Source organism: Vicia villosa, linkage group LG4, assembly GCF_029867415.1.
Source record: "Vicia villosa cultivar HV-30 ecotype Madison, WI linkage group LG4, Vvil1.0, whole genome shotgun sequence".
Lineage (NCBI taxonomy): Eukaryota > Viridiplantae > Streptophyta > Magnoliopsida > Fabales > Fabaceae > Vicia > Vicia villosa.
Genome location: NC_081183.1, coordinates 4,060,334 through 4,086,233, shown reverse-complemented (window position 1 = coordinate 4,086,233; position 25,900 = coordinate 4,060,334). Strand labels below are relative to the sequence as shown.

The window sequence follows — 25,900 nt, the reverse complement described above, 5'->3', positions numbered from 1 at the left end:
TAATATGGGCTCATTTGAATATATTTAGGATTTTGGGCCTTTTTCCTTCATGCATACCCTTAAAAATCACTGGACTTGTACACCTTGCTATTTCCTCATACTTCCATATTTTTTCAAGTTCTTGGACTTTTTAGAAATCTCAGAGAGTCCCCTAACCAATGTCTTTGGTCTCATATCAAAATGATTTTCCATGCTCCTTGTGTGTCCCTTTTGAAAAAAGTGACTTTTTGTTGACTTTGGAAAAGGACCTATAATGTATGAGGCCATAATTCTTAAACCATTGACCTGTGGGCTCTAATTCTTGGACAATTGGATAGAGGAATGAATTCCCTTCAACATGAGCTTTGGTGGGAATTTTTCTGATGAAGTATGAATATTTGGCGAATTTTCAAAGTTTGGTTGACTTTTTTCAGTTCATGCCCAAAATAGTAACTTTTGACTTTTGACTTCTCTGATCTTTTCTTGCATCATCATGATCAACCCTTGATCAAATGATGATTTTAGGGTTATGAGGAGGTTGTTGACCAAATATCTTGAACTTTGACTGTATTTTGGCTTGAAATGACTGTTTTGCCCTTGAGAGTCGACTGTTGACCTAATCATGATTTGAGGGACTAAGTTTGCTCTGTTTGCCTTGAAACTCTATATGGAGATGCTTTGGGATGTTAGTGACCTTATGGAACCACCTTGAGCCATTGATTCGATGATTTTCCTCTGAATTATTCAAACCCTAGTTTAGAACTTCTGTGTGGGAGACTGTGTTTTGGAGCTTTGTCTTTTGATTTGGTTTTGTGTATGAAAAATAGCATGGGCAAATTTTGGGGTATGACAGTTTGTTTCTATCTAAAGGGTGTGTACTTTGTCTACCTATATGTGAATGCATGCAAAGAGAAATACGGGGAAAAGAAGGAATTATTTACAAGTGTGCTCGTTCAAGCCCCGCGACTTGATGCCTACGTATCCTTTTCAGGAATCAGAGCGCCGTAGTTCGGCTCCATAGTTTTGTTTGTGTTTTTTAGTTGGACGGCGTTAACGTTCGCGCTCTAGCATAAGGGATCGCCTACGATGCATTTGAGCGGAAATAACATTGCCCTTAAGAAAAAGATGAGAGAGAGATTTTGAGTGTTTCGAGGAAATTCCTTAAGCAAGGGAACTCGAGTTACTCTTTGGTTGGTGTTTTTTAGAAATTGGGAACTTACGCTCGAATGGTTCCCTAAAGTAAGGGAGATCCAAGCACTCGAATGATTCCCTTAAGCAAGGGAGATTCAAGCTTCCATTCCCTTTTTAATGATTTTCACTTTCTTATTAATGTTTTTTAAGTGTTTTCTTTGTATTTTTTAAAGGGATTTTATTCAACCACTTATTAGATGTTTTAGTGTTGTAAAAAGAAAAGAATGAAAGTGGGGGACTAGCCTAAGTATTAGCCAAATTGTTATTTACAAGTCTAAATCTAAAGTTATGCGAATATCTACAAAATAGGCCAAAAATATGGCCAAAAGCTAGCAACAAAATCACACAACAATTATACAAACTTAACATGGAAATGATGCAAAAAATGGAAGAAACAAACCAAGAATTAGTGCAAAATTAAACTAAAGTACTACTATTTTTTATGAGTTTTTAAAGTGGGAATTTAAATGTCAAAATTAACCTAAAAATCTAACATTTTTTATGGTGATTATTTATTCTTCCAATACCTAAAAATGTGACCAAAATATGTGATTTTTATAAGCTTTTTAATGTCTAAAAAAAAAGAATAAAACTAAGTAAAGAAAACTAAAATCTATCTACTAAGTATGGGCTCAGGGGGTGAATGTTGATTTTATGGTGCATTCTGTAATTGGGCGCAGGGCCTATGGGAGTCAGGCTCAACAGAATTTTGTAGCAAATAAAAAAAGAGAAAAGGAGAGTGCATGGGCCAGGTGGGGGGTGTGAAGGCAAATTCGTGATAGGCCAAGAGTTATTCAGATTTTGTTTTTAGATTTTATTCACCAATAAAAAAAGAATTGAAAAAAATAAAATTTGAATTAAGGAAATTAGGGTTTTTGTAAGTGTGACTTTTCAGCTTTCGTTCAGACTCACCCCTTCACGTTCTTTCACTCTCACTCTCTTCCCGACGCGATTTCCGGCGAGCCTCTCCGCCGTGGACCACCGCCCTTACTCTTTCAAATATCAAAACCTAAACACGAATTCTACCTTATTTCTAATCGTAAACGTGAATATGAACCTGGATTTCAACTAATCTCCCTCACTCAACGGGATCGAAGAAAAGAAATCGGAAGCCCTTAGTATTGGGATTTCATCATTCAAACGCGATTACATGGAATTGAAGCATACAGAGTACTAATAGAATCATAGACGGATAGATAAGAGTCAAGGAATGCTTAAACGGAACCTGTCACGTCGACCTGAGCTTCCGGTGCGGTGGCGGAGATTCCCGGCTACCTCAGAACTCAGGTAATGGCTCTAATCGCTCCTTTCCTTCTTCCTTGTTCGCCGTATGTTCTTCTTCTTCTTCTGTTTACTTTCTACTCTTCTTCTTCTATTTTGGTTTTTTCTGTGATTCTTGCGTGTTGTGTTGTTGTTGCTGCGCGTTGAGTGTGTGAGTGAATTGAGAGAGGTTGAGTTGATGGACGCTAAGCTCTACTCCATTGAAGCTCAATGAGAAGCTTCAATGGAGTTTTGGTTGCGAGCGTATGGTGGAGGTTATGGATACAAGATGATGGTTGGAGAATTCTGATATGGAGGGAGTATTAGGTCGTGAGAAATTGAGAGAGAAGTAGAGTTGAAGATGATGAAGATTGTGAAGAAGATGAGAGAAAATGGTGGAGATGATGTGAAGAGGTGGAAGAGAATGGTGGTGAAGAAGGTGGAAGAGATGGCGTGTGTTGATTCTGGTTTTCTGAGTTTTGATGAAAATGAAAAATGGAGATGAGGGAGATGATGATGTAGATGAAGGAGAGTGATTGCAGAGAATGGTGAGAGAGTGGTGGTTCGAGTGAGTGTGTTGAAGTGGTCCTGTTATATAGAAGTGGAGGTTGAAAAGTTAGTTAGAGGTTGGTTAGGGAGGTTACGATTCTGTTATTCCTGGTTTTGTAGTTTAGTATGGAAAGTTAGTTGGTTAGAAACTGTTATGGAATCTGTTGAATCTGTTAGAGGTTTGTTTTCTGTTATAACTAATTTTTTTGTTATGCTGTTAGTAATTAGTTACAAAACTGTTAGTTAGTTATGGTTTATGAAAGGTTAGTTATAGGAGTTAGAAGTTGGTTAAAAACTGTTACTGATGTCAGTAGAAAGTTAGGGTTAAAGTTAGTTGGATTTAAGGTTGTTAGCAGTTTGTTATGTGGATGTGTATGTATGGCTTGGATTTTGCAAGTGTTGGTAATGTTGGATAGGCTGTTAGTTGACTGAGGTTATTAGTTAATGGATGCCTTGTATACATATTGGTTTATTAAAACAGTCCCTGGAACTTGTATGTAGTGGTTTGAAAATTTGGATAGTCGAATGCAAATCGTTTTCTTCTTTTTGACTGAGCTGTTGTTATATGACTCTATCTTTATTTGAATGTCGAACCGGTTTTGCTTGTTTATGCGGGGCTGAGATGATGATGTGTGTTCTGGTTTTTGTGTATGCTGCAGGTTCAGATTTGCTATGGTGCAGGAAGGTCGAAGCTTGGGCGTTGGAAACATGATGAAGAGACGGATCAGTGCGTGTACGGGGTTGTTTCTGAATCGGTTTTAGCTCGGTATGGTTCAATCACTTGGGTTTATTTTATTTTCTGAACCGATGCATTTTTGTTGAAATTGCAAGCTGCAGTTTGTTTTCTCGCAGGCTTGATATGAGTCGGTTCATTGTTTCCGCAGGTTCGGTTTAGTGGCAAAATTGGCGGAGGCACGGTTCAGTCTGATTGTTGGGACTACAAGTGGATTTAGATTCTGTATTTCATTTTGTTTGGACTTGTAAATTTGGTACTGATCTTCGTAGGTTATGCAGGTTTGCTACTGAGACGGTTTAGAACTGGAAGGTGATTTGTAGTTGCGACGCGGAGTTTGAATTCGGCTTATGGAACTCACAGTTTGGATTGAAACATGGTATGGTTTTATTGTTAGGGGGCTGGTTGTTTGAATGGTATGTTTGATCATGGTTTTGTATGGATGAAATTATTTGATGTTTCTACTTTTCTGCTGCAGTATTTGTCTCTCATGGTGTGAACATGGTTTGTGGTTTGAACTGGACTAACTCAGGTGAATTGATAATGGATTGTTTTTCTGTTTGATTTTGAATTGAATGAATGTATGGGATGAATTTGTGGATGATGTTTAGAGGTACGTAGTGGGTTTAACTGGTTTTATCTATTATGCAAGATTTCACATGATGGAGCAAATGTCACAGAGAAATTGGACACAAGTCAAGGCTTAATCAAGCAGGATCATGATGATGAGGGCAAGGTTGAGACTGCCTCGGATGGGATGAGTCTAGGGTACAAAAAGTCAACAGTTGACTAAAAGTTAACTTAGGCCAATATGTGTGATTTTGTAGCTTTTCCCAATGTAATGTGTAATGATGAAATTGGGTTTTATAATGAACATGAATATTTTACAATGGAATTTTGTAGTTGACTTGTAATTGACTTTTTCAAGTGATAAAGCAGTTTCCCTTATTTGGATTTAAATTTTCTGGTTTCTTGAATGAATATCATGAATGAATTTTTCAATATGACCTTTCATCTAGTCTTGAATAATAATGGCAATCTTACCATCTCTAATGAAATTTTGACTTCAATCCGACCTTTTCCAAACCACACCCGCATAGCAAGCAACAACTGATAACAATGCCTCGATCACAACATGGATATGTAAATTCATCTTTGCACCCTGACTTACACTTTGCAAATTAATCTCTGACTCCTCTTTTGTCTTGACAAAGTTTCTCATTGAAGATAATATTGCAAGCATAGAGGAAAGCCTTGTCCTGAAGTATACATTAACCATGAATCCAAACCCCGCGTTCACAGTCCAATGCTTTAAGAATCACAAGATGAATCAGTGTTATTTGATATGTACACCTCAAAATTGCCATGACACCTTAATAATTCCAGATCCTTGATTCCAATGCCAATTTTATTGATTAATGATGCATGATGTTATGTCAATGACCTAATGAAGTATGTACATGAATGCAAAACCTAAGCCAGTTAGAAATAAAAGGGGTAGGACAAATTTGGGGTATGACACCTTTTTACAAAAGGAAGAAGTTTTCATCTTCGTCCGATGCATCTTTCATTTTGCTTTCTTTTGAATCTACATTTAATGCAATGCCTTTGGATTTCTTCTCTAAGTTCTCATGCTTTTCCAATCTTCCAAGTTCCATCTCATATTCTTGAAGTTTTCCAAATAGTGTTGCGGAAGTAAATTTTGATAAATTTTTCTTTTCGAATATCGCCGTAACTTTTGGTTGCCACTCCCTTGTCAAAGATCTGAGCACTTTAAGATTAAGTTCTTCGGTAGTAAGAGCCTTACCAAGTGCCTTCAAGTGATTTGTCAAATGTACGAATCGTTTTTGCAAATCGAGAAAAGTTTCTCCGGGCTTCATTCTAAACAGTTCGTACTCTTGTCTTAAAGTATTCAATCTTGGTCTTTTAAATTCAGTGGTACCTTCATGAGTTTCTACAAGAGTGTCCCATATTTCCTTTGATGTTGTACATGCCGATACTCGGAAAAATTCATCCATACTAAGAGCACCTTGAAAAAGATTGACCGCCTTTTTGTCAGCAAGAACCCTTTTTCTATCATTATCATCCCATGACGCTTTAGGTTTCTCCGATCCAACACCATTAACGATCGTTATAGGGACATGAGGACCTTGTAGGACAGCCTCCCAAACTTCTTCTCCTTGTGCTTCTAGATGAGCCTTCATTCGGATTTTCCAAAAGTCAAAATATTCACCACAAAACAATGGAGGCTTGTCGTTAGAACCACCATCTTTGAAAACCGAATTTTGATTAGCGAAAGCCATTCTGGATCTTTAGGAACAAGTTACCTATAACTTGCTCTGATACCAAATTTAAGTATCATATATGCCTAAGAGGGGGGGTGAATTAGGTCTTCAAAAATTTTATCGGTTTTATGAGAATATTTCTAACAAGTTTTGGTTTAATGTATGAAGGTTTTTGAGAGGTTCTTTTCTTTTCTTGGTAATGGTGATGAAAGCAATAAAATGCGAAATATTAAAGAACGCAAGGATATATACTGGTTCCCCTCACAATCTGAGAGTACTCAAGTCCCCTTTCAAACACGAAAGAGATTTCACTATGGTTAGAATTATTGTACAAGCCTATGCTTACTATCTAACCTATAGGGTGATCAAAGGTTCTTAACACCTTTAAGATCAAGCAACACTAATGTGAATGAAGAACAGTCCTCTTCAAACACAACACTTACTTCCAACAATCCTGGATAGTAAGGAAAAAGAAAAATATCTTTGAATGATACAAGAATTTATGAAGATGAATAATATATCAATCTTGGATTGATCTTCCCTTTCAAGCATACAATTCCTTTTAATGATAAACAAGTGTTCAATGAATGTATGATATGAAACTTTGGTATTTGAGTGAAAGTTATATGAACAAAGTTTCAATAAAAATGAAGTATGGACACTTGGTGATTTTTGTGAAAGATATGGACACTTGAATTGTTTGAATTATTTGAATGAAAGAGGTAAAAAATAAATTCTGAAAAATCTGAAATATATAGCCTCTAAGACACCTTTACAAATGGTTATTATGTATGGAAGGATGCAAGAATAAAAGGTGAAGAGGTACCATTTGAAGAATGAAAGGAATTCTGAATTTTTGAAAAAATTCACGTGGGAACTGGTTCCCTTAAATCAGAACTCGGGTTCCCTATATGTAACGTTAACAAAATTTGAAAAATTGAACTGGGGAACCGGTTCCCATAAAGTGGAACTCGGTTCATGGACATGATGAGCGAAAAATAGCTGGGCAGAGGGAACTGGGAACCGGTTCCTCCAAACTGGAACTCGGTTCCCACATGCAAAAAACACTAAAAATATATATTTAAAAGTTTGAATGATTTTCTAATGTTTTGCAAAGATTATGGAACATGTATGAATGTTTGAGAACACTTGTTTATGAATCAAGAGAGTTGTATACCATATACCTTAATATTTTTGATTAATGAAGTTTAACCTCTTTTTGAAATACTTGAATCTTTATGCTTTCATATGAATTGATCCATTCCTTTTGCAATTGAAATCTTGTCTTCATCAAAACCAAGTTGTAGAAGGATTGACTTCACAGTATCATCTGCACAAATTCAAGCTGCCGCATGCACCGCTCAGGGAGATACTGCACCATGGTGTTGATCCCGCATGCCAACCAGCCAGAATATAACGAGATGCTGTAAAAGGGGACAACATCAGTGTAGTCGCTGAATGGCCTCTAATTGGTGTCATCATGCATCGTGCGGTCGAGGTACCCACGGTATGGTCCCAATGCATTGTTCCCCCTCTGGAAAATATATCGGGCGGCCCTAGGCATGGCGTCCTCGTACGCAGAATCAACGCGGAAGCCGTGGATGCGGGGGAAGTAGAAGATGATCCAAGTCTGAAACACAAACACGGTAATGTATTAAAAATAAAAACGAAACATAAATAAATGTGAAACAATTAAAATGAAACGTACCGTAAGTAGTGTGCAGAATCCGGTCAACTGCCTGGTCCTCCATTTGGAGACCTCATTCAGCTTCTGGTATAGGTATGCCAGAATAGCTGACCCCCAGTTCCACTGGTGAACGGTAGTCAAGTCCATGAAATAGCGGAGGTAGGTCACGTCGACGTACCTTGCACTCTTGTCCACAAAGAGTGCTGCGCCTACCACAAACATGTACCAGCACCGAAGAGCGCAGCCACGGTGATACTCCATAAATAGGGCGTCAATCGCCTCCTCGAATTCGGCCGCCGCCACCAGGTGGTGCTCGAAATAAGTTTTCAGTTTGGTGAACCGGATATGAGGCCCATTTGTCGTCTGGCACTCAAAGTCAGCAATATCTGACTCCATATCCAAATAGAGCGCCATCCACTCACTGGCTTCGATCCTCTGGATCCGAGAGTGGTCCAACAGCACCCCCGGCAAGTGGGGAAGACACTGCACATCGTGCAAGGTGATCGTCATGTCCCCAGCCGGTATATGGAAAGAAGACGTCTCCCTATGCCACCTCTCCACAAAGGCACCCTGCATGCCGTGGCTGATGGTGGTATACCCCGTCATGCACAACCCACTAAGCCCTGAAGCTCTTACCGCGTCGTTAAACCACTCAGCCTCCGGTTTAAAGAGACTGAAAACCTTCCGGACGTGGTTCACCTGTTTCAAAGTCTGTCTCTCCTGTTACAACAAAAACAAATAAAAAACAATATTAATTAGACCGTTAAGAAAATGTTGAATAAACGGCTAAATTAAAAACGGTTAAATAATAAAGTCGGGCAAATTATAAAAAATATCTTAACCCCAGATACGCTGAGCGATGTGCTCGTGGTAGGTAATCAGCAAGGCCGTGTCACTAGGCCCTCCCGAGTAGCCCTCCTCCTGCTCCTCCTCCCTGTGTGGAGGGTCAACATCTGGTACCTCCTCCGCCTCGTGGTATGTAACTGCCTCCTCCTCCTCCTCCTCCTCCTCCTCTCGTACCTCCTGCTGGCGGGAAGAAGATACCCGAGCCAGACGACTCCTCAATCCAGATGCAGAAGTACCCTCTTCCATCTGCACGATAACTCGCACACGTCCTAGTCCATGCGTCGACGCCAGCTGCGCCGCCCGCTCGCGTCTAGCCGATGCAGTCTGGATCTCTCTACCCTGTCTGATGCGTGGTGGGTTGCCTGCCATGTTTCTGAAAACAATTGAAATCAATAAGAATGAGAAACACTTGAAAAACAAAAAAACAATCAATTCTGGACCACTTCGGAAGTTCATTTCCGAAATTGGGAATGGAGGTGTTTTTGGAAATGAACTTCCGAAACACCCCTGCGAAACAATTTTCTGCAACTTCCATGACAGACCCCAAAATCAAACTTCAAAACTACTTTTAATCATTCTAAACAACCTAAATAGCAGTACCAACCTACCCCAATATAATATTTTCCATTTCTAAACAACCTCATAGAGATTTGAATCATAGATCTAAAAATTGAAATTTTTTGAAAAACTTTCCAATTGAAGAGATTGAGATGATTTAGGTTGAGATTGGGTAGCTTTTGCAATGCCTAACTGTGGACTACACACTTGCTTTTGCCAAAATTTTGAAGAGAGGAAGTTTGAAGATGATTTAGGATAAAATGAATTGGGAGGGGGGCTGTTTTGCTTAATCTGCAAAACACGCAGTATTTCGGAAATGCATTACCGAAATGCTGTTTTCGGAAATGCATTTCCGAAATAAGACAAATTTTGAAGAAAAAATGCGTTTTCGGAGATGCATCTCCGAAAACATCATTTTCTTGTATTTCGGAAATGCATTTCCGAAGTAAGAGGTATTTTAAGTTTTTCACCAGAGATGACCAAGAAAGTAGGGAGGTGGGTAAAGAAATTTCCTTCTAGAATATTTTCATGAATTTTTTTTATTCTTGTGCAATATATTTCTTTTTTAGACAATGAGGGGCCTTACAATATAAGATCACTTTTATTCCTATACACACTTAATTGATTCCCACTTTAATTGCTTTTCTATGCAGGTCATCTAAGCATGGGCGGATCCAGACAATAAATATTGGTGTGGCTAATCATAAAATAAAACATAAACTATATTATATTCAAAATAAAAAATAATAAAATTTAGTGAATTATTTACTAATGACGGATCTTGTCAAAAGTATTAGAGGGAGCAACAAATGTTATAATTGCGAAAAATTTATAATTATATATAATTTTTTTCAAAGATTTGAAATATATTAACTTATTAATTATAAGTTATATTTTACTTAATATATATATATATATATATATATATATATATTAAATTTAAAATTGTTTGAAATTTTAGAGGTGTCTATGTTTTATTTGAGAACTTTAGTTTTCTAACAGCTTTATTTTGAAAAAAAATTTCAAGATTATGATGGTCGTCTACACGGTTTATTAATTTAATTAATAAAATATTTTTGAATTTATGTTACTTATTATAAATTTTTATTTACACTTAATAAAAAAATAAAAAGCTTATTTTAACAACATATAGTGCATAAGAGTTGTAATTTATGATGTCTTTATTATAAAAAATTTTAATTTATACTATTATACTTAAACTATAAATCTATTTAAAATTGAGTTGACAAGAACTAACAAACTTAATGTATTATATATTAAATATTAATAATATTTATTATAATAAATTATCAATTACATAATATAATTACTGAATATATTAGTTAGATTTTAAAAAGGAGGTCAAAGGTTCTAGTCTTTTTGATTGTAGGTTTTCTTACTCTAAATAAAATAATATAAACAATACAACACAAAAAATATATATTCGATAATAAAGTATGTTGTTTCAGTAAGTTAATATTAAACTTTGTAGTCAGATTTCTCTAATTTAATTAACTAAGTGTGTATATATAATATTAAAAAAAATTGAAAACTATAGCCACACTCTGCCACAATGTAGGTACGTCCCTGACTACCGCGTACATTGCTTGCATGTCTTCTAACATTTTTTTTAATGTTTGAATCTAAAATCAATTATTTTCAACTGATTAAATTAATGATTAAATTAATGTGTAACTTAGTAAAGCGGTCGAACTTACGAGACTAGAAATATTATGTTGTGAAAGTTTCATAAACTAACATATTTTGTTGGAGTTTTGTCTTAAATAATTTAAAGGGTTATGCTAACATGTGCCCTTATGATACATGTTAAGGATATTATAATTAAAGAAAGTAAATGTAATTAAATATAATAAAATTATATTTAAATTTTCAACACATTGAATACACGTGCTCCAAAAATAAATTTTCTATAAATAATTTATTAACTTGTGCCTTTGGGACACACGTTAGCTTTTTTCTAATTTAAAATTTTTATTTTTATTTTAGACATATTTAATTTAAATTAATAATTAAAACAAGTTAGAAATATTTCTCTAATTTGGTGTCATATATGGCTTAAAAACAATTTAATTTGAATTTGTATTTTAGACATATTTAATTTAAATCAATATTTAAAATAAATTGGAAATATTTTTCTAACTTAGTGTTATAAATGGCTTAAAAATAATTTGGTTAGAATATTTTAGACATAATTAATTTAAATTAATATTCAGAATAAATTGGAGATATTTCTCTAATTTGGTGTTATGGCTTAAAAACAATTTGGTTTGGTTTTGTAGGTTAGACTTATTTAATTTAAATTAATATTAAATATAAAAAATTTCTATATTTTATCTTAACTAGTATTTATTTATAATTGATTGGTCAAATCATTTATCTTATTTTATTATAATAAATTAGATATATATATATATATATATATATATATATTTTTATTTACCTATTAAAATTTTCCTTTTCACATTTTAAAACTTAGCCATAAATTTTGAAGTATTTTCTAGCCACTTAAAAATGTCAAATTAGTGTTTTACATATCTTTTATTTTATTATTTTCTAACAATAAGAAATAAATTAATGTCTGTCTATTTTTCTAAAGAACAAATTAAAATTAGTATGAAAATCTAAGTTTTTTTTTTCTAAATTAATATTTTACAATAAATTAAATTTAAGTAAGAAAAACATTGAGTTTCTCTTTTCTGGCTGCTGGGTTTATAGCAGTCCACAGGTTCTCACTTTACTTATCATATTATCACTTTGAGATTCCCACATTATATAGAGACGACTTTTGTACTATAGTAAAACTTTTGTATCACTCAGTTCACACGATTTCATCACTGTATCACTTTGAGTGGATTCCCCACCGCCCACGTTAAACAGACAACTTTTGTAAGCACTACTCTGCATACTAGGAGTACAAGCTCCCAACCTTTGTCCACACGTTTTCATTACTTTGATTAGATTCCCCACATTATGACAACTTTTGTACTAGGTAGTGTGCATGTTATTAAAATACCTAAAATAGAAAAAGTGACATTAAAATATTAAAAGGGTGTCCCCATATTAGTAGAAATTTGGCTTTTGTGAGACTGAGAATGTACTAGTAATTCAATTGCATTTTTTGTTGGACCCTAGTTGACCACCAAGTTCCTTTTGAGACATTTCTATTCACTGAATCAACCTTAAAAGCCACGTTTCATTTTCAACTAATTAATTAGTGTTCTTCCATGGCTGAACGTGTTATGTTCATCCAATAGGAGACATCATTTCTACCATGATAATGATGGATGCTGATAAAAAGCATTTGTTCTTTTCATAATAATAACTAGTGTGATACCCGTGCGTTCGCACGGGTACCCGTCGTTTTCGCGCATTTGGATTGAGGAAAGTAAAATGTAATAGTAAAATCGCACATTTGAATTGAGGAAAGTAAAAGGTATTAGTAAAGAATTAAATTTGGGTTAAAATGGAAAACGTTACAAAAATACTAATATTAAAAAAATTGAATATTGAAAATAAAAAGTAATTAATAAAATAAAATTTATATTATTTTAGATTGAATAATATATCTAAGGATGCATTTAAGAAATGTAACTTAATGTTTCCATTAATATTTAATATTTTGATCAGTAATTCATATTTTCGTTAATATTTAATATTTTATTCAGTAATTTCATGTTCCCTTTAATATTTAATATTTTGATTAGTAACTTCATGTTCCCGCTAATATTCCTTATTCTGATCAGTAACTTCGTATTCTCGTTAATATTCCAAAAAAATTCCTGTTAATATTCAATATTTTAATCGGTAACTTCATGTTCCCGTTAATATTCATTATTTTGATCAGTAGCTCCGTGTTCCCGTTAATATTCATTATTTAAATCAATAACTTCGTGTTCTTGTTAATATTCCGAATTTGTTCCCGTTAATATTGAAAAAAATTATAAGTAATTTAATGTTTTTGTTAATATTCAAAAAAATTATCAGTAACTTCGTGTTATAATTAATATTCAATATTTTATCAATAACTTCGTGTTCCCTTAATATTTATTATTTTAATCAGTAACTTTGTGTTCCCGTTAATATTCAAAATTTGGATAAGTGAGTTAATGTTTTCGATAATATTCAAAATTTTGATCAGTAACTTCGTGTTGTCCTTAATATTTAATATTTTAATCAATAACTCTATGCTCCCATTAACATTCAATATTTTGAATATTAACGGGATACTCGTGCATTCGCACGAGGACCAGTGTGATAATATTTTAAAAATTTTATGAATATTTTTATAAATATTTTTATGAATATTTTTATAAAGTTATTATTTTTATTATTCAATATTTAATTAAATGTGTTAACATCAGTAGCTTAATGTTTCAGTTAATAATCAATATTTTGATTAGTAACTTCATGTTTCCGTTAATATTCAATGTTTTGATCAGCAATTTTATGTTTCCGTTGATATTCAATATTTTGATCAATAACTTCATGTTCCCGTTAATATTCACTATTTTATCAGAAACTTCATGTTCCCGTTAATATTCTATATTTGGATCAGTAACTTCATGTTCCCGTTAATATTTAATATTCAATATTCTAATCAATAACTTCATGTTCTCGTTAACAATTAATATTTTGATGAGTAACTTAATGTTCTCGTTAATATTCAATATTTTTATCAGTAACTTCATATTCCCTTTAATATTCAATGTTTTGATCAACAACTTCATGTTTCCATTAATATTGAATATTTTGATCAATACGTTCTTATTCCTGTTAATATTTATTATTTTTATCAGAAACTTCATCTTCCCATTAATATTCTATATTTTGATTAGTTACTTGTCTTTCCACGTTATATTCAATATTTTTATCAGTTACTTCATGTTCCCGTTAATATTAAAAAATTTGATCAGTAATTTCATGTTCCCGTTAATATTCAATATTTTGATCAGTAACTTCGTGTTTCCGTTAATATTCAATATTCTAATCAGTTACTTCATGTTCCCGATAATGAGAATTAAGAACTTTTAATAATAACCATTAGATTTAAATTAATAACTCAGATTTACTTTATATTTTAAATATATATTACATAAATATTTTATTAACTTAATCATTAATTAAAATAACTTTTTTTTATTAAAATAACTTCATTACTAATTAATATTACGATGGTGGTGATGAAAATATACCATTACTTTTGGTCTTTTGCTCTTTTGCTATGTTTTTTAACAATCTCTTTTTACAAATTTAAAATAATAAATTTATTAGTGGCTGCTTAAGACATTATTACATACATACATAGAAAAATAACGCACAATAAATTCTTTTGAAGAAAATTCCCTCCTATAGAAAACATCCAAAGACTCATTTTATTCTTCACAAACCGTTGCTCTATTAATTTATCCAAGAAAACAAAGACTCATTATAATAAGAGTCGGACTACTGACTTATTAAAATTATTTAAAATTCATTTAACTTAAATGATGCATGATGTATTTGTCCTATAATCCTTGAGCTTAGGATTATTAAAAACGGCATATTTTAATGTCTGCTTTAGTTAGTGTAGTATATAAAATGTGTATAAAATGTGTTTTTAATTAGGCAGAACTATTGGTTAATCATTTTTGGAGACAACATGGCATGTGAACCAAGTAAAGAATTTGAACATCCAAATATGTGGCTGAGCCCACTAATGCTGTTTTCTTTTGCAAGTTCATTGCATTCAACTCCTTTACATATCTCTTTATCTAGGGGTCATCTCAAGTTTGCCATTGAAATTATGATTTTGAAACCTTCATTTGCTAAGAAGCTAAATATGCAAGGATACAGCCCCGTTCATCTTGTTATGAACAGTCTCACTCATCTTGTTGGACAGCCCCAATGGTCTTGCAATGGAAAGCCATATTCGTGTTCAAAGGGCAATGGTGTCTTACTTGGTGAATCTGCATTGCATATTGCTGTTATCACTAAAAAGTTTTAGGCCGTCCGAGTACTTGTTGGTTGGCTCGAAGAAAATTGTGAGAGAGGTGCTAGAAAGCTGGAAAAGAAAATATTCAATAAGAAAGACATAAAAGGGAACACTGTTTTGCACATTTCAGCACACAGTGAACCAAAAGTAACCTCTTACAATGGAAAACATATCAATATATCACACCTTTGCCCAATAAGAGTTATCTTGAAGTCTCTCATCAACAAAGTCTATCTTGTCAACTTGTACTCGTTGAAATGCTGCCTTCACTGGTTTTTTCTGCAATTTCATTGATCAGACAAATATTCCAACATTATTATTACCTTCATCAGTGAAATTCGAGTCCTCAATGCCTCTACCACGACCTGTTACTACATAACCGCTTATTTTCACCTGCCCAACATATTCACTAATTAGAATTTTATTAAATTACCAAATGGACAAAACATGTACGGTAGAGCATCTAATTCAACGTGTTTGTGTATTTCATAGAGAATAACAATAACACAAAAACACATTCGTGTAACTGATCAAAAGAGAGAAAATAAGAAGAAACAAAGAGAAAAGAGAGGCAACTCAGTTACACAGTGATGCATGCATAGCCTAGCGAAGTTTGAACAAACCGCTACTGTCCGCTACTTGAAATTTGAAGTGCATCCTGATGTTTTATAAAACCTACAGCTTCCTGCCAAAGAACCAACAATCCAGCCTTGTTATGCATCATAATTTCAAGCTACATAAATGTATATGATGTTTGTTATTGTGATATTAAGCATGATATTCATCATTAAAGCCAATGATGAGGAATGGTTCAAAACACATAAATTTAGGTAAACTCTTATGTTTCTTATGCTTCACATCATTGATCATTAAGGCCAATTTCTATTTACAACTTTTTCCAACAAAGAAACACACAGTATCCTAATGTTGTCCATATATAGTCAACACAGTTTTAAGTTTTGTGACCAATGCAATGATATAGTTCTGAATAAAGTATGGATGCTACGATATATTTCTGCAATTGGAATTTAGGACACTACGGCTACAGCCTATAGCAATTGACGCTGAATTGCACACAGAGCAGATATCAAACAAAATGCTTAAAAAGAAGCCGTTTCAATTTAATTCTATTGGATTGTCAATAATGGATCAACACCAGAGATCTTATTTGTTGATAAACTGTCGACAAACTCTTGCTATGAGACATTAATAAAACAACACACCTATCTGTACCAAAAGTAGCGAGAATAACAAATAACTAAATATAGATTCCTAAAGAGTATAAGACCCAGTTTTAATTTTTATCAAAGCAATTGGCAGTCAATGTAATTTGTAACCTTCAGCAAACATACACATTGGTTGCTGCAACTGATGTGCTGCTAGTACTCCATAATTTCATGAATTTCTTATGTGTTCAGGAAAAGCTAATATATGTAAATCGGAAAGAGGATTCCAAGCAACACAGCTTTGCCAACCTCCCACCGTTTCAAACATCGGCCTGTTTCAACCTCTCATACACAGACAATTCCATCACTCGAACCTATGCATACATCGAGAAAGTTTTGACCAATCTTGTAACCAATGAAGCTTTATCAGTATATCTAATTTCTCCCGTTACCCATTGCAGAAGCTTTATGAAAGCATATGATATCACCATTGTCTAACTGCATTCATTCACACCTAAAAATCAAAGGGAAAAAGGTTAAAAAAATATATTTCAGCTAGTTTTTAGTCAAGAGATATTGCTTCAGCGGTGTGGTAAATTTTATTTACTAAATAGTTTAGATGAAATAAATTATTTCACTTATAACAGGGACTGTCGTACCAAATAACGTGTTTTTTAGGAGCTTTCATCGAACAATTACAAACCTGAAACCAAAAAACTTACTTTATAAACAACCTCCCCTTGTTTCCGTCGATGCGTACGCGTGCTTGATGCTCATTTCAACTACCGTGAAACCAAAGAACAGCAGCAAAATCGACGTATAACAAAAAGATAGTGGAAAAATAATAACATCAGTGAACAGAAGAGTAATACTAACATACCAAAATTACTGCATTTGTTAAAACCTGTGAAATAAAGAAATAAGTTGCCATATTCCCGTTCACCGACTCCTTTTCTTCTTTGCTGAGACATCTTATCAAACACCATGCATGCAATTAAGAAAGTGTAAAATAAACTAACACATTAGCCCTTAAAGAATTCAATCAAATATAGCTTAAAATTAAAACTTACAAACTTACTCCAAACTAACTATTACCTGTTATTTGAGTTATCAATCAAAAGGGCATGCCACTCCAAATTTGAAATCTACACCTATAAACAACATCAGAAGAAAAAAAAAGATAAAGTTGAAATCAAATCTGTTACAGAATAATAATCGTCGTCCGCTGCGAACCAAAACCGGCATAGTGTAAAACCTACTCTTTTAAACAACCAATTTCTTCCTTGGACAACCTCTCCGTAATAACCTACAATAACCCAAGATTCAAAACCCATAAAGATTACATTTTTCCAATGAATATAACAAAACAAAGAAAATCCATGATTCAAAATTCAAAAATTATTGAATTTTTCCAACAAAAATACAAAAAGAAAGAAAACCCTAAAATTGAAATCTCAATAACTATCAAACATACCATTGAATCAGCAGATGTGGATTATTTAGACCCCAAACGGTGGATGCCGGTCAGAAATGCGACGAAAGCAAACTGACATCTGTAGGAAGACTTCAAGCCGTTCTTTTGCCTTCGGCTAGGGTTTCGTTAGCAATATTGTTAATTACAAATGTAGATTTATTTTTGAAATCATAAAGTCATGTCGTAGAAGACAAAAGAAAAAAAAAAGGAAGAACGAAGAAGGTTGAAGACGGCGGGAGGTTGAAGGCGTAGAGGGAGGAAAGGAAGGTTGAAGACGGAGGAATATGTTGAAGATGGAAAAGGGTTAGAAAATGAGCTCCCGTTGGACAGGTTGAAGGAAACGAAAAAAAGAAAGTGAAAGGATTTGAAAAGACATTAGAGTGGGTATAGGGGAAAGATCATATCTCTGTTTCCAAGAAAGATATATCAAATATATTTGCAAAAGGTATTAATTGGAATTGTTGTGTTCACGTGAACTGATAGGCTTTAGGAAAAAAGAAACAGGTTTTAGAAAATTAGAAAATAAAAAATTAAAAAGAAAGCCAAGCAAGGTGTCCACGTGGCACATTACAGGAGCAAAGGGGCAAAAATGTATTTTCCAGAGCAGTAAACTTTCTTATATTGTAGATAAAATAGTTTTCATAAAAAGTTTTTACCGATTGTCATGTGGAAATTCAACAAAATTAAACGTAAAACAATAATGGTACTAATAATCAATAATATCAAATAAAATATGTAAATAATTTCATACCCACAAATCAATTTCCATAATAATATTAAAAGATAGAGTTTTCAAAATTCATCCTTGCTATTAAAAAAAAAATCATCTTTGCTATGAAATTAATTGCAAGGTTTTTTCTAATGATTTTTTTAATTTTTATTTAAATTCTAATTTTAAAAAAAAATGATTTTTTATGGAGATTACAATTTTTTATTATTTTGGTTGTATAAATTCTAATAAATAAGAGAACAAAAAGATATAATTTAAGTTTACCAGGACATAATTTATTTTTTTTGAAAATAATCAAATTAAAAAGTAATGGCAAATTTATTTATTATAAATTTTGGAAAAGTTGTATTTATATATTTATTAAAAGTTTTCCAAACTATAAATTTGTTTTAAAAAAATAAAATTTAAGTTTCTACAACAAATATTTAAACAAGACAGTTGATCTCATCCGTGGATATAGTCAATATTGGTTTCATAACTAAAACTCTGGTTAATTTATTGCATAATAATACAACCGACAAAATTGCTAGGAACTTGATAAGATAATTTTAAAATATGATTATAATTGCAAAATTTAGCGTAATAACTTTTATACTACTACTGACAAAGCAAAATGCAAGGAACATGATAAGATAAGTACACATTATTAGCTTAGACTTCCAGTATATGAGTCAGGCTTCCATTATGATATTATTGATATTGAAAGAGAGGTCAATGACTCGTAATATATGATTAGAATAGTGTTGTAGCAACCTGCCCTAAAAATTTATAACTTAGAGAGTCGCCACCTATTCTGAAGGGCGAATAGGAAACCCTACGCAGTTTAGAGATCGGGGTAAGATACTATATATATTCAGGTCGAGGGAAGGTGTTAGGCACCCTCAACCCTTTTCTAAAGGCTAACATTTCAAAGATAAAGGTTTATGGCTAAGGAATTGAATAGGAGAAAAATTGAGATTTTAGGGAGGGGACTCGCCTTGTTGCCAAGTGCCTACATACCTCCTTATGGAGGATCAAAGTCTACGTAGTTCGGACACAGGGTTGTACGCCTTTGAATTGATTATGAAAGTGTTTGAAGTTGTTTGAAGGCTTTTTGAATGGCCTATCGTAGTTTTGAATAAGGATGAAAATCCGTAGTATCGTGGTTTAGTGTGTTTTGAATGTTTTAAATTTGGGAAGTGTTTTAGGCTTTGGGCGTACAACCCTGATTTTAATTCGTACTATTAACCGCAATAATCGATTGATTCAATTACCATAGTTAACAGATTAATAGTTGTATCATTACCAATTCTAATTGATTGATTCAATTATCACTAATAATGAATAATGGTATTTTTTAACAATTTATGAATTAATTTGTATCATTATCCCTCGTAATCGATTGACTCGATTACAAATAATAACGAGTTTTAAAAGGTATGCTAATCATCGTAACCAATAGATTTGGTTAAAACCATTTAGCAAAATAAATTGTTATTAAGTAATTATTTGATTATTACCCACCGCGATCAATTAATTTAATCGAAGCGAATAAAAACATTAAATCTTATTATTTTGGCCAAATGGCCAATTGGATTGGGCGAACCCTAATGGACGAATAAACCTTTCTAGTTTTTTGTGATTTTTATAGTTGAAATTAATTAAATTAATTAACTCGACTAATCGAGTAACCAAAATAATCGGGAAAATATAATCCTAATTTATTCTCCCAACCCTATTTGAATGAACTAATTAAACTAAATTAATTTAATTATATACAAATAATTATTATTTAAAATAGACAAAACCTAATAAATAAATAATTAAAATTGTAAAGAAACCTGGCTTGGATCTTGTGTTGTACACCTCTGGAACCCCATGATGCACCTTCAGCCTGGCTTACATTAGATCTGAATTGATAGGAGATCTCATGGTGGAGAACTGAAGACGCATCGTAAGTACGCATGGGTCGTATGTACCAAATATGGGAATGTTAATATGCTAAAAAACAATTGTCTTGGCCAGGATTTGAACCCTGGCATCCAAAGTTATTATCCACATGCCTTTACCAATCAGCTGCGCCGTTTTTGTTGTAATATGTGCACGCCACAAGAAATATTTATTCCGCAAATAAGAAATTGAAAACAAGTCAAAAGCTAACCAGACCGGGCCCACTGACTGCGCAGATACCAATCATGGTGAGAGAGGGGGTAAGTTGACTGCTGACTGGCCAAAGGGAAGTGGACACGCGCCTGGTCACACTATGCCAAATTTGTCTTTTAGCAGCACCCCTATGAAAGCGCTTTTGGAAAAAGCGCTGGCATAGGCTTCACTAAAAACAAAATTAAAAATCACGCTAAAAAAACATTAAAAAAGCGCTGGTATAGCCCATGTCTACAAAAGCGCTGGTATAGCCCACCTTACGAAAGCGCTTTGTAAAAGCACTGATATAGGGGTAGATATGAAAGCGCTTTAAAAAGCGCTGGTATAGGTATATGGTACGAAAGCGCTTTTAGCGAAAAAGCGTTGGTATAGGGGTACCTATGAAAGCGCTTTTGAAAAGCGCTGACGTAGGTCATTTTAAAATTAAATTTTTTAAAACAAATTAAAACATACGCGTTTTGTACCTTTCATTATTTCATCGTTCTCACTGTTTCTTCACTGCGCCATCAGTACTGTTCTCTTCTTCGTTCATCGCCAACCTCCACCGTCTATCGCCGCCGCCAACCTCCACAACACCGACCACCACTCAACATCTTCTCGCCGCCGCCGTCGTTCTTGCTGAGCAGTTTCACTTTGTGAAGGTTAGCGAAATTCACTGTTGTAGTTTTAGGGTCTGTAGTAGTTTTAGGGTTTTGTGTTAGGTTTTAATGAATGGGTTTGCTGTCATTGCATTGTTGCTGCCATAGGTCCGGTGATAATCTGATTTTGTATTTTGCTCTTAAAAATCTGAAAATCTGAAACTCTGAAAATCTGCCATAGTCTTTTTATTTGCTTTGACAGAGGTAGATGTTGTATGAATATATTCTTCCACTGTTGTTTTGTTTGCAAGATGAAGCATATAGTTTTGGACATCAAATTTAGAGAGGCAAATACATAACAGTGGTACTACGATAGGAAAAAACAATTAAAACCTCAATGAAATAGTGACATTGATTTTTTATTTACTTAAAATGCATACTAGTTATGATATAGAAATAAAGGAGAATTATAGTAGCAATACATACTAGTTAGAGCAGTTATCTTTTTGAGAATGAAAATGCTATATCTTTATTCTAAACCATGATCGTTGTGCACTATGAGCATGTTTGAATGTAATACAAACATTTCAACTCTTCCTCTTGCTATTTTGTAAATTGAAAAAGGTGTCTTAGTTTGGTCTTGGATTTAATGTATGAGTTCATATTGATGTCTCTACTTTATTGCAACTTGGTTTATGGAATTCTACAAGTTTTGAAATGGATTGAACTATATTAAAACATGCTCATATATTAAATTGACTTTAAGTGATAAGAAGGAAATATCTATATTTATTTCTGAAATGAAATGAGATGGGAAACATTCACATTATTCTCTTTCAAATTTTACATTATTCTCTTTCAAATTTTTACTAGTGATTTCATTTTCAATATCCTCTCTTACTACTTTCTTTTAATGGTTACGTCCATGGTTGAGTTTACTTTCATGTGAATTGTGCATATCTTCCTTTATATATGCAGTATGACTTATTTATTGGTTTCACCAACTTAATGGTTGAGTTTTCATTTAACAAAATTGTTGGTATGCTTCTGTTTTGTCTAGAAGGAAATAACTTGTATATAAATATCATGGAAGCTTATGATTTTCTCTTATTCAATATTCTCTGAATGAGATATGAATGTATGTGTCTGCACTATTTTGAAACTGTGTTTTATGGAATCTGGTTTCTACTTCTAAAATCATTGTAGTTTGTGCTACAGTTTGCATATAGTTCCTTCACTTTTATGATATTTGTATTTAACTACATCGTGTGTGTGTGTTTAATTTTACAGTTACTTTGAAGTCTCTTGTTTCTACTCGTACAACGCCGATTCAAACCTACCCATCTCCCACATCAAGTCTAACTCAGGTTACTATCCCTTTCTTCTTGCTTATAGTTTGTTATTTTCTACTTATAGTTTATTGTTTATGGTTCTATTTAATATCAATTTAATGTCTCTCAACCAGTTTTTTGGTTTGTGGACTTATATTACCTTGAAATAAGGTAATGTCTTCTTTAAGAAATCGGGTATTCTGATTAGGTATTCTATTATGATGATAGCTATTTATTATCTTGACAGAATTCCTTAGTACCTGATAGAGAAACCAAGAAGCATTTGTTTAGATTAATTAAGACATGGATAAGACATGGATGAATTCAAACCGATTGTCAAAACAGTACGAGAAAGGGGTATGGGAATTCGTTGAGTTTGCGGTTGCGCACTCCGAAGACCCGCTTCGAATGCCGTGTCCTTGCTTGGGTTGCTGTTATGGGGGTAAGGTTGACGGGAAACAGTTGGGATCCCATTTACTACGGTTTGGAATTAATAGAAGTTATACATGTTGGAGAATGCATGGTGAGAAAAGTAACGGGAATGCTGAGTCGAGGTGTAATAGGAAGTATGCTTCAAACGACGATTGCACAGACACATACGATTGCGATCGAGTCGAAGAGATTGCAGAAGCGCTTGAAGAAGATCTTGCGGATTGTCCCAAAATGTTTGAGAGGTTGGTAAGCGATGAAGAGAAACCGTTGTATGATGGTTGTTCAAAATTCACAAGATTGTCTGCGGTGTTAAAGTTGTACAACTTAAAGGCGGACAATGGATGGTCGAATAAAAGTTTCACAGAGTTATTAGCCCTTATGAAAGATATGCTACCAGAGGATAATGTTCTTTCCAATCGAACGTATGAAGCCAAAAAGATGTTGTCCTCTATTGGCATGAGCTATGATAAGATACATGCATGTCCAAACGATTGAGTTTTGTTTCGAAACGAGTATGCAACGTTGAATGAGTGTCCTAAATGTGGTGCCCCTCGATATAAGAAAAAGTTGTCTCCTGCTAAAGTCTTATGGTATTTTCCTATAATTCTGAGATTTAGACGCATGTATCGTAGTGAGACCGATTCAAGACACTTGACTTGGCATGCAGATGAAAGAATTATTGATGGAAAGTTGCGACATCCGGCAGACTCACCACAATGGATGAAAGTTGATACTGATTATCCTGAATTTGGAAAAGAAGCAAGAAACCTTCGGTTGTCATTGTCTACTGATGGAATGAACCCGCATGGTATTCAAAGTATCTCGCATAGCACATGGCCTGTGATTCTTATGATCTATAACCTACCTTTGTGGCTATGTATGAAGCGTAAGTACATGATGTTATCTATGCTAATTTCTGGGCCTAAACAACCAGGGAATGACATAGACGTATACTTGGCACTGTTAATCGAAGATTTAAAGTTTTTGTGGGACAACGGTGTGGAGGTTTACGATGGGTATAGGAAGGAAAGTTTCAACTTGAGGGCGATGTTGTTTGGAACAATTAATGATTTTCCAGCATACGGAAATCTATCCGGGTACAGCAATAAAGGTCAAAAGGCGTGTCCCGTTTGTGAAGATGAAACCGATACGACACGATTGGAGCTTTGTCAAAATAATGTCTTTCTCGGCCATCGTAGATTCTTAAATTCTAATCATCACTACCGTGGGTGGAGAAAAGCATTCAACGGAAAGGCCGAACATGGTACAGCCCCGCCTTTTTTGTCAGGTGATCAAATTTTTGAAAAGGTGAAAGATGTGAGCACTCAGTTTGGCAAGCCTTTTGCACATTCACTTGTCAAGGGTGGGTGGAAGAAGAAGTCCATTTTTTTTGAACTTCCATATTGGAAGTCGTTGTACGTAAGACATTTCCTGGATGTTATGCATATTGAAAAAAATGTATTTGACAGCGTCATAGGTACGTTACTCAATATACAAGGAAAGTCTAAGGATGGCCTTAACATAAGGAAGGACATGGTAAACATGGGAATGAGAATTGAATTGGGACCCGTGACGAAAGGAAGACGAACATATCTGCCACCTGCTGTTTACACTCTATCTAGAAAGGAGAAGAAAACATTGTGTAAGTTCCTCAGTGAAGTTAAAGTTCCAGAAGGCTACTCTTCAGATATTAGAAGACTTGTGTCCATAAAAGACCTCAAGTTAAAGAGTTTGAAGACGCATGATTGTCATGTTATAATGGAACATTTTTTTACCAATAAGTATACGTTCTATTCTGCAAGAAAAAGTAAGAAGCGCAATAACTAAGCTGTGTTTCTTCTTCAGGTCAATTTGCAGTAAGGTGGTCGATCCCGCGATCTTACCAACATTTCAAAAAGAGATAGTTGTTACTTTATGTGATCTTGAAATGTATTTTCCTCCCTCGTTTTTTGACATAATGGTTCATCTAGTCGTTCATCTTGTGAAAGAGACACAATTATGCGGACCAGCTTATATGAGATGGATGTACCCTGCTGAACGTTATATGAAAATATTAAAAGGGTACGTGAAAAACAGAAGTCGACCGGAGGGTTGTATTGCCGAACGATACGTTGTTGAAGAAGCGGTTGAGTTTTGTACTGAATATCTGTCAAATGTTCAATCAATTGGACTCCCCAAATCTCATATTGTCGAAAAAAAAGAAGGAAAAAGGCTAATTGGAAATAAAGTTGTGACAGTATCAATGGTCGAACGGGATCAAGCGCACTTGTATGTTCTGCACAATGAGATTGAGGTTGAGCCGTATGTTGAAATGCACAAGGTTGTTCTCCGAGATTTAAATCCAAATAGAAATGAGAACTGGATAGTACGAGAGCACAATCGAAGTTTCATACCGTGGTTTAGGGATCATATTTATTCGAAGTATCGTTCAGATCCTGCTTCAGTAACAGAAAGGTTGAGATGTTTAGCCTATGGTCCAACTGTAATTGTGCTTTCTTATAGCGCATACGCTATTAATGGATACACATTTTATACCAAAGAACAGGATGATAAAAGTACTATGCAAAATAGTGGTGTTACCTTGGTAGCTGAAGCAATGCACATATCAAGTGCGAATGACTTAAATCCAAAATTTGCAAATTTGTCATATTTTGGGGTTATCGAGCGCATTTTGGTGTTTGATTACGCGAAGTTTCAGATTCCTGTATTTGGTTGCAAGTGGGTTGAAAATAATAGTGGCATACGAATGGATAAGTCAGGATTTTTGCAAGTGGATCTCAATAGGGTAGGGTACAAAGATGAGCCTTTCATTCTAGCCTCTCAAGCTAAACAAGTGTTATATGTCAATGATCCGACAAGTACGAAATGGTCTATAGTGCTTTTATCTAACAAAATAGTTGATGAAAACATTGAAGATCAAGGTGATATTGGTGTTGGCATTGAATCTTGTACAAGAAACGATCAAAA

General features: G+C 34.0%; 1 long non-coding RNA gene across 1 annotated transcript; it reads right to left on the bottom strand.

Annotated features, from left to right (window-relative positions):
- Positions 1-15,719: 15,719 nt before the first annotated feature.
- On the bottom strand, positions 15,720-18,305 carry LOC131598727 (uncharacterized). Its single transcript, XR_009282368.1, has 4 exons — positions 17,721-18,305; positions 17,506-17,552; positions 16,969-17,397; positions 15,720-16,760 (listed from the first exon to the last, which is right to left on the bottom strand). It is a non-coding gene; the product is annotated as an uncharacterized LOC131598727 (long non-coding RNA).
- Between the last annotated feature and the right edge of the window lie 7,595 nt (positions 18,306-25,900).